The sequence below is a fragment of the Nanorana parkeri genome, unplaced genomic scaffold (genome assembly GCF_000935625.1).
Source record: "Nanorana parkeri isolate BGI_ZX_2015 unplaced genomic scaffold, ASM93562v1 scaffold1062, whole genome shotgun sequence".
NCBI classification, from domain to species: domain Eukaryota; kingdom Metazoa; phylum Chordata; class Amphibia; order Anura; family Dicroglossidae; genus Nanorana; species Nanorana parkeri.
The window spans coordinates 241,122-249,394 of record NW_017307330.1 but is presented as its reverse complement, the minus strand read 5'-3'; positions in this window follow the sequence as shown (position 1 = coordinate 249,394).

The window sequence follows — 8,273 nt, the reverse complement described above, 5'->3', positions numbered from 1 at the left end:
CGTAGTTGGAATTCTGTGCATTTTAAACCACAATGCAGCAGATGACCTTTGAATCATTGCCAGCAGACGTAGAAGGGCCAATAATGGGGTTATTTGATAAGACAGTACCCGTACTAAAAACGAGGTGGCTTATTTTGATCTTTAAAGTGTATGTATAAACAAAGCTTTTTATTTTAGTTTTGGTTAACGTTAGAAAGCATAAGAACTCCAGTAAGGGTTTTATTGCTTTTGGAACAGTGGGTGGAAGGTGCTGGATCCACATGTACACTTGGCAGGTTGAGCAGATATCAAAAGAAAAACCACATGCACAACAATTAGAACTGAATTTAAATATTCTTTGCATGGTAGCATTTGTATTTTGCTTAGCCGACTTGGTTTTAATGTCAAAATAAATCCACAGAGAGTAGAAATGAGTTTCAGGTTAATATAACAAATTCCATTTCTACATGTTTTGTGTATAACAATACATAGCCTTTATGTGCAGTGGACCTAACTATGCAAGAAATATTCCTTCCAATCTAATAAAAAAAAAACCCAGTAAAAATTAACCCTAAACTACATCCTTATGTATGGTATATCCATTACGGTTTCAGTTTTCACTGAACCATTCGATTCTCACTCAAGTAAACATGGCAAAACAACCAATACAGATAAGTTTTTATTCCAAATGTAAGGAGGCAGGGACTGCTTATTATTGGAGGTGGCCATTTTAATCACAGCAAAGAATATATAAAACAATTCACAGCAACCAGACACTACAGTACACTAATGGGTTCTTCAGTTAAAGCGGACCTGCCCCCCAACAAACAAAAAACACAGGTGCATGCAGCTCTGCAGTACATCCATAAACATGTTCCATTCAAAGTGACACTAAACTCAGACGCTAGACCTTGGAAATGCATTCAAGTACTCTAAATATTAACACAAATGTACCTTATGTGTGCATTACTTGGCTGCAGATCCTCAAATCATCACTGAATTGACACTGTCCTTCCTTCTTGAGGGTGGCTACTTTTGTTCCCCATGGTCCCTGGGTGTGTTGTAAAGTTGCCAGCGCTCTAAGTTTGCTCCCGTGATGGATTACAATCTCAATACAAATGAGTAAACTATTTTAGTCCATAACAAGAGCGTTCTTATAGCGGTGGCTAGTTTACAACACACGCAGGGATCGTGGAGGAGTAATACACATATAATCTACATTATTGTTAATATTAAAAGTACTTGAATGCATTTGTAAGATTTAACCCCTGAGTTTACTCTCACTTTACATAAAAAGATCTACCAAGATTTTTACATTTTAATTGAATCTACTTCCTAGTTTTCTTAGGCACTGGTCACGTAACCAGTGCCTTCCTGTGTAGACTACTTCACCAGTGCCTTCCAGGAAGATCCCTTGTGTAAACTGTGTGTGAACACACAAAATTTTTTTGGGGAAAGGGGCTTTTAAAAAAAATGGTTCATATGTTGACATGGCTTCATCAAGGGGAGTTTTAGGTAGCATAATGCCGCTTACATTGCCATAGCCATGGCAACATATAAACAATAATAAACTTGTCCAGATCTCATATAACACATACGTGAGGTCTGAGATAGTGGACCAGCAGAGAAAATGCATGGGAAATTAGACCCCACAGCACCCACAACCTATAGATACATTAAAATATATAACAGAATAAATGGAGACTATACAAACGGTATGATTGGGAGTTATTGGCCGCGACCCTTTATTGGGGTTAAAAGCAAAAATATAAATTCTTTATTTAAATTCAACAACACTAATATATAAACAAATTAACTTTTAAAACTATTTATAACTTTTCACATAAATTAGCTCAGTCACCCCAACTCGAGCCATACTCATCACCAGTCCAATATAACAGTAAACACTGTCCACCCACATATGTGGGCGACAATACCCCCAAAAAAGGATAGCCGTGACAAGGGAGGGCGGTGCAAGTTGTGTTGAGGACGATCACTGCTGAGGAGAGCTTTTGACTGTAAACATTTAAAGGTGAGTCCAACAGCTGATTGGTTATTTACTTTTCCCTCCAAAACTAGGTAACTAATCACGACCACCTTTAGTCCTGAGATCTTCCTAGCGACAGCCATCTCCAGGCAGAATTGAAGTGACACTTTTAAGGGTAACCTGGAACAGACGAAACAGGAAACCAGAAACAGACCACGGAAAATTCCAGAAAGCTGTACCTTACTGTGACTAAAACTATTTTTAGATTAAATTAATAAATTAATTGAATTAAGTGGGTGCAGGGGATGACACAATCCCATGGGGCCCCTTCATTATATTTGCGGCCCTGACAGAAGAACAGTTTATACCTCAGGCAGTGTTGAGGGATAGGCATGGTACTCTATGCCTTCCCCTCTCTCTTCCTCTCTTTTTTATGTATTTTGTGTTATTTTATGTCACTTTCCCTACTTATAAAGAGGTTTAGGCCTGTTTCTTTCCGCTGACTAGCGTATTGAGATGACTGTTTGCACATGCAGGCTGATAAGTCCTCTGACACTACCGATCTTACTGTTATGTTGACATGTGTATTCAACCTACTGTTTTGAACTCTGTATGCTCCTGCTCTTATACTTAATAAAAATATATTGTAAAAAAAAAAATGCAGAAGGAGGTCAGCCATCAAAGGACAGCTACTGGTTCAAATGGTGGTGTGGGCTTATATGAGCAGAAATGAGAATTAGCACATGTTAACGCAGAAACAATTAAAGCACAAAAATAATATGGGGGGAATTTATCAAAACTGGAGTAGAAGAATCTGGAGCAGTTGCCTATGGCAACCAATCGGCTTCTCTCTTCAGTTTGTTCAGCTAAGGTTTGCAAATGAAGGGTGGATGCTGATTGGTTACCATGAACAGCTGCTCCTGATTTTGTCTGCTCCAGTTTTGATAAATTCCCCTCAATATATTTATTGGCTATACCAACTACATTAATGTTTTTGTTTTTTCTTGGCAGTTTCATAGCTCACACATGGCTCTCTCTGTACCGGTTGGTCTTAGTCCTATGTGCAGGAATTTTAACCTCTATGTATATTAAAGCTAAACTGCAGGTCTGCCCTGGTCAAGTTATAGACTGTAGAACACATACAATGGTGTTTTCTCTCCACTCCCAGTCTGCTGACTGGACAGTGTATGAGCAGCATGAGACTGAAGCGATCATCTGTCTGCTCTCTCTGCCTTCTTTTCCTATTACCAAGTTCTTTTGTCAGCAGATTTGCATGCAACAAGCCTGATTGGTTCCTAGAGTTGTCCCCCCCCTCTCCCAGTTTGAGTGCTGTTTTATAGGTGATTGTAAGAAGTTGATACAAAGTCAAATTTAGGTTGCCAGTGTCATTCAAATCAAGCCTTATACTTTTAATACCCCTTATAGTTTCAAATAACTGAATTATGCCAACTATACTTTATCAGGTCAGTTGAAATATATTTTGTTTGCCAAAATGTTATCTATTTATGTTATTTGGTGTAACTTGCTTAAAGGAGTGTGTATGCGTTTTTAAGTATGAATGACCAGCTGTAATTAAATGGCGCTGAGGCTTTAGTCAGCCCTGGCACATGCTCACTGTATAGTCACAGTCAGTGTCTATCAGGGTTATTCACTAAGCTGCCAAAGGCAGCCAAGTAAATAACCGAGCCGTAGTGAACAGAGCCGAATGACGCTTAGCTATTCACTACGGCTTAGTACCGCTGATTTCAGCCGTACATCAGCTGAAATCAGCCGTACATCGAATGCTCTGCATGTTCGGTTGAGCCGAAGTGCAGAGAGAAAATCTGGATCAGCTGAGCCAAAGCTCCAGCAGCTCACTCGCTGTCATTCGCCCCTATTCTCATAGGGACCGAACGGCAGTGAGTGAATAGCCAAATGCCACCAAGCAGCATTCGGCTCGGTTATTCTGCTCGGTACCTCCGTGGTACCGAGCAGAATAGAAAATCAGTGAACAGAGTAGAAAAAAAAGGTTGACAAAATATTTAAAAAATGTAAACAAATGGTAAAATTAAAAAAGAAATAAAGATATTTTAAAAAAGAAAGAAAAACAATTGGGCAGGGCTAGCAGTGACAGCTAGCTCCGCCCCAACTGTTTTCATATTGGCCGCCACCTGCTAGAGTCTTCTAGCAGATCCTGGCCAATGAATAACAACTGGGTGGAGTCGGCCATGATATCACGGCCGGCTCCTCCCAGTTGTTATTGTTTAATGACAGATCAGTGTCCCCAGATCATTTGGGGATGCTGATCTGTCATTACAACTGGGCGGAGCCAGCCATGAGATCACGACTGCCTCCACCCAGCTGTCATTTGCAGGGCGAACCCCTCTTTGGTTGTCACTTCGGCTCAGTGGAGCTGAAGCATGTGCCTTCGTCTCGGCTGGCTTCGGCTGCTGTACAGGCTAGTGTGATTAGCCCGTACAGCAGCACTTCGTTTCGACTGAACCGAAGGACGCCAGCGGCCGAAGAGAGCCGAAGAATCAGCCGAAGCTACGGCTGTATCCTTCAGCTCAATAGTGAATAACCCCCTAAGTCTTGCTGCCATCACTGGCAGGAGAGAAGGCAGATAATTACATCTTCTTGTTTGTCTCTGCATTTGTTTTCTTGACAATGAAATCAAGTGGGTGCTCTGATAAATGATGCCATTAGACTGAGCGCTGCTTGTTTTCTTCCACCTTTTATGTTTCTAGTCTTATTTGAAAACAAGGTACCCTCACAGGCATTCATGAAAGAGTTTCTGCAAAGGAGTTAATTTTCATTTACATTTCAACTTGTCACTATGAAAAGGAATACTTAGACAGGTTACAAATGGCCCAATCTTGCCTCCTCAGTTGTCCCTTTTTTTTGGTCAGATGTATTGATATCTATGAAAATTTATTTTTTAAGCACCAAAAGTGTTATTCTGCACTAAAACTGTCATCCTATCTTTCTATCTCTTTTTTCTAGTTTGAAAAGTCAGTATAAAGGAAAAATATTTGTGAAAAAGAACAATTTTAGGTTTAATCCTTTTTGACACATAAATTCTTAACGGTCCTCATAACTGGGGTATAGCAGGGGTGTGTCCATTGCCTAAATATATTGGGGGAATTTATGAATGTATTTGTGACAAACCTTTTAGCTGCAATGACCAAAATCTCATGCTAACTAACAGCAAAGTTTTATCTGGGTTATACGCATTTTTAAGTGTTCTTGCCACATATTGTTTGTGACTCACATGTGCACATGTTTTGCAAAATTTCACATAATTTCTCACCTGCATAGTGATTGTGTCCAGCATTTTCAACATTAAAGACCTCTAAACTGTTGCACATTCTAGAAGGGCACCTGAGATTTTCTTAAAGTAGTACAAAGATAATTCATCTTCATACCCTCTAATCAGCTAAAAGCTTCAGGGCTATTCAGCTGTCCTCCAGGAGGTTTGTGACAATTTAGAGACAATTCTACTTATAAAGGCATTTAGGAATGAAACATGGACTGGGATAATACACAGATCAACCATAACATTATGACCACCTGCCTAATATTGAGTAGGTCCCTCTTTACTCGCTAAAACAGCCCTGACCTTTTGAAGCATGGACTCCAGTAGACCTCTGAAGTTATGCTGTGGTATCTGACACCAAGCCGTCAGTAGCAGATCCTGAATAGTTGTGAGGTGAGGCCTCCATGGATCAGACTTGTTTTTTCAGCACACCAGTGGGCCAAGTCAACACCTCAAACTCGTTGTTGTGTTCCTGAAACCATTATTAAACCATTTTTTGCACATTATCCTGCTGAAAGAGGCCACTGCCATCAGGGAATACTGTTTCCATGAAGGGGTATACTTGGTCAGCAATGTTTAGGTACGTGTCAAAGTAACATCCAAATGAATGGCAGGACCCAAGGTTTCCCAGCAGGAAGTTTGTCTAGCGTATCACACTGCCTCTGCCGGCTTGCTTTCTTTCCATAGTGCATTCTGGTGCCATCTCTTTCCCAGGTAGATGACACACATGCACCCACCCACCCACATGATGTAAAAGAAAACATGATTCATCAAACCAGGCCACCTTCTTCCATTGCTCTATGTTCCAGTTCTGATGCTCACGTGACCATTGTAGGCGCTTTTGGAAATGGACAGGGGTGAGCATGGGCACCCTGAGCAATCTGCAGCTACTAAACCCCATACACAACAAACTGCGATGTACTGTATTTTCAGACACCTTTCTATCAGAACCATCATTACATTTTTCGGCAATTTGAGCTACATTAGCTCTTTTGGATCGGACTACTCAGGCCAGCCTTCGCTTCCCACGTGCAGTAGTGAGCCTTGGCCACCCATGACCCTGTCGGCGGTCCACTGGTTTTCCTCCTTTGGAATACTTTTGGCAGGTCCTGACCTCTGCAGACCACGAGCATTGAACAAGAGCTTCAGTTTTGGAGTTGCTCTGACCCGTTGTCTAGCTATCACAATTTGGCCCTTGTCAGTCATTCAAATCCTTACGCTTGCCCATTTTTTCGCTTTCAACACATCAACTTAAGGGATAAAATGTTCACTTGCTGCCTAATATATCCCACCCACTTCCAGTTGCGATTGTAATGAGATAATCAATTTTATTCACTTCACCTCTCACTGGTCATAATATTATGGATGATCGGTGTAAATCTGTAACTATATGTACCAGGGATCAAGGGATGCAACGTTTTTTGGAAAAGCCAATGATGCAACTTAATTCATGAATGTGCCCCAGTGTGCAAAAAGGTGTCTCTCTTTCTCATCTCAGAAGGTTGGGGGGTATGTTATTGGTTTGTAGAGGAAAGGTATTATTGCGCCACTGCTGTTCATAAGACACTTTTTTTTATATCAATACATCGTCTTTATAGGTTTATGTTTGTTTGTGCTAAAGTTTTATGAATACATCATGTTCTGGATGAAGAATACAACAGCTTTGTAATATATATAGTCTGTCTAGAGTGGGTAGATCTGCAAAGAACGAAGAACCTATATAAAGATTGTTCTACCTGGCATTAAGACAGGCCTAATCTATTACCTGCCACAGCATTAGCATGGGGAAGACCGAGCGAATGGCTGAGCTGTCTGTCTGCGAGGGGATGGAAACCTGGTGGGTGTTGATCGCAGTGATCTGGATAAACACAAATAAGAAGCAGTCTATATTTAGGTAATGGCTGTGCTCCAGAGACTAATCCTCTTTCACTGAATTATCTTTCCTGCAGATTACATTGTAGAACTCCTCCCATAGCAGGAAGAAGCGCAGTGTTCGGGTGGACCAGCTGTTCAAACATTAGTGTGGAAAAAGGGAAGGGAAGAGCTTATGAGGCTAGGTGAATGCCCCGGGATATTTGTTCTGTTTGTTAAACAGGCTGGCAAGAAGCAGCATTTTATATACCATCCTCATTAGTCCTGATTTACAATAAATAATTAGCCTTGCCATAAGAATATAGTTACATGAAAGGACGAAAATAAATATTTGAAATATAATTGCAACCAAATTGATTTTTTTTTTGTTTTGCTCTTAGTTTTGGGATTGTATAATCCCTGTCAGGTTTCCATTGCTGTCTCTGTCTGTTTTGGTATAGTTCAACTATACCAAATATAGGGACTGAAATAGGAAGTGAGGGGAATGGCTCAAAGGGAAATATAGGCAACAATAGAAACGCATTATTTAGTTGAGCTGGTAAAGTTAGAAATTCTGTTATGGCTTCTTTGATGTTTGTGTTTCCGTTGGGGAGATTACATTGAGTTCCAGCGTGGTCACAAAGATAGAATAGTCCCGGTTTACAAAAGCTTAGCAAATTCAGAATTTGCATTCATGCACAATAACAAATCATGGAAGAACGACATCAGAAAAATACAGCTGTAAAAGTGCTATATTCTTAAACAGTGAACGTGACATTCACCAAATATTACATTGTAAATTAAATCACATGCAACAGGAAGATTCAACAGCAGTCACATTTACTTCTTCATAAATACGCCCCAAAGTGTCAGGTGTTCCCAATATATTCTGATGGAGTTAGTGGATTCTGTATGAATGCACTATACAATTTCACTTCCAATCATAATACCTATTTTATTTAAAAAATTTTGTATTTTTTTTCCTTTTCTTTAACCCGCTTCCTTACCATATCAATACCAAAAAAATGTTTTGGCAGGAGTTACACTTAGAACACAACAGGCCTATAATCATAAATACATTTTTGCATTTTATAGTCCAATAAACTTTCAGTTTAAATTAGTTAAATACATTCCAGGTGCATCAAAGTAAAAGATGTGCAA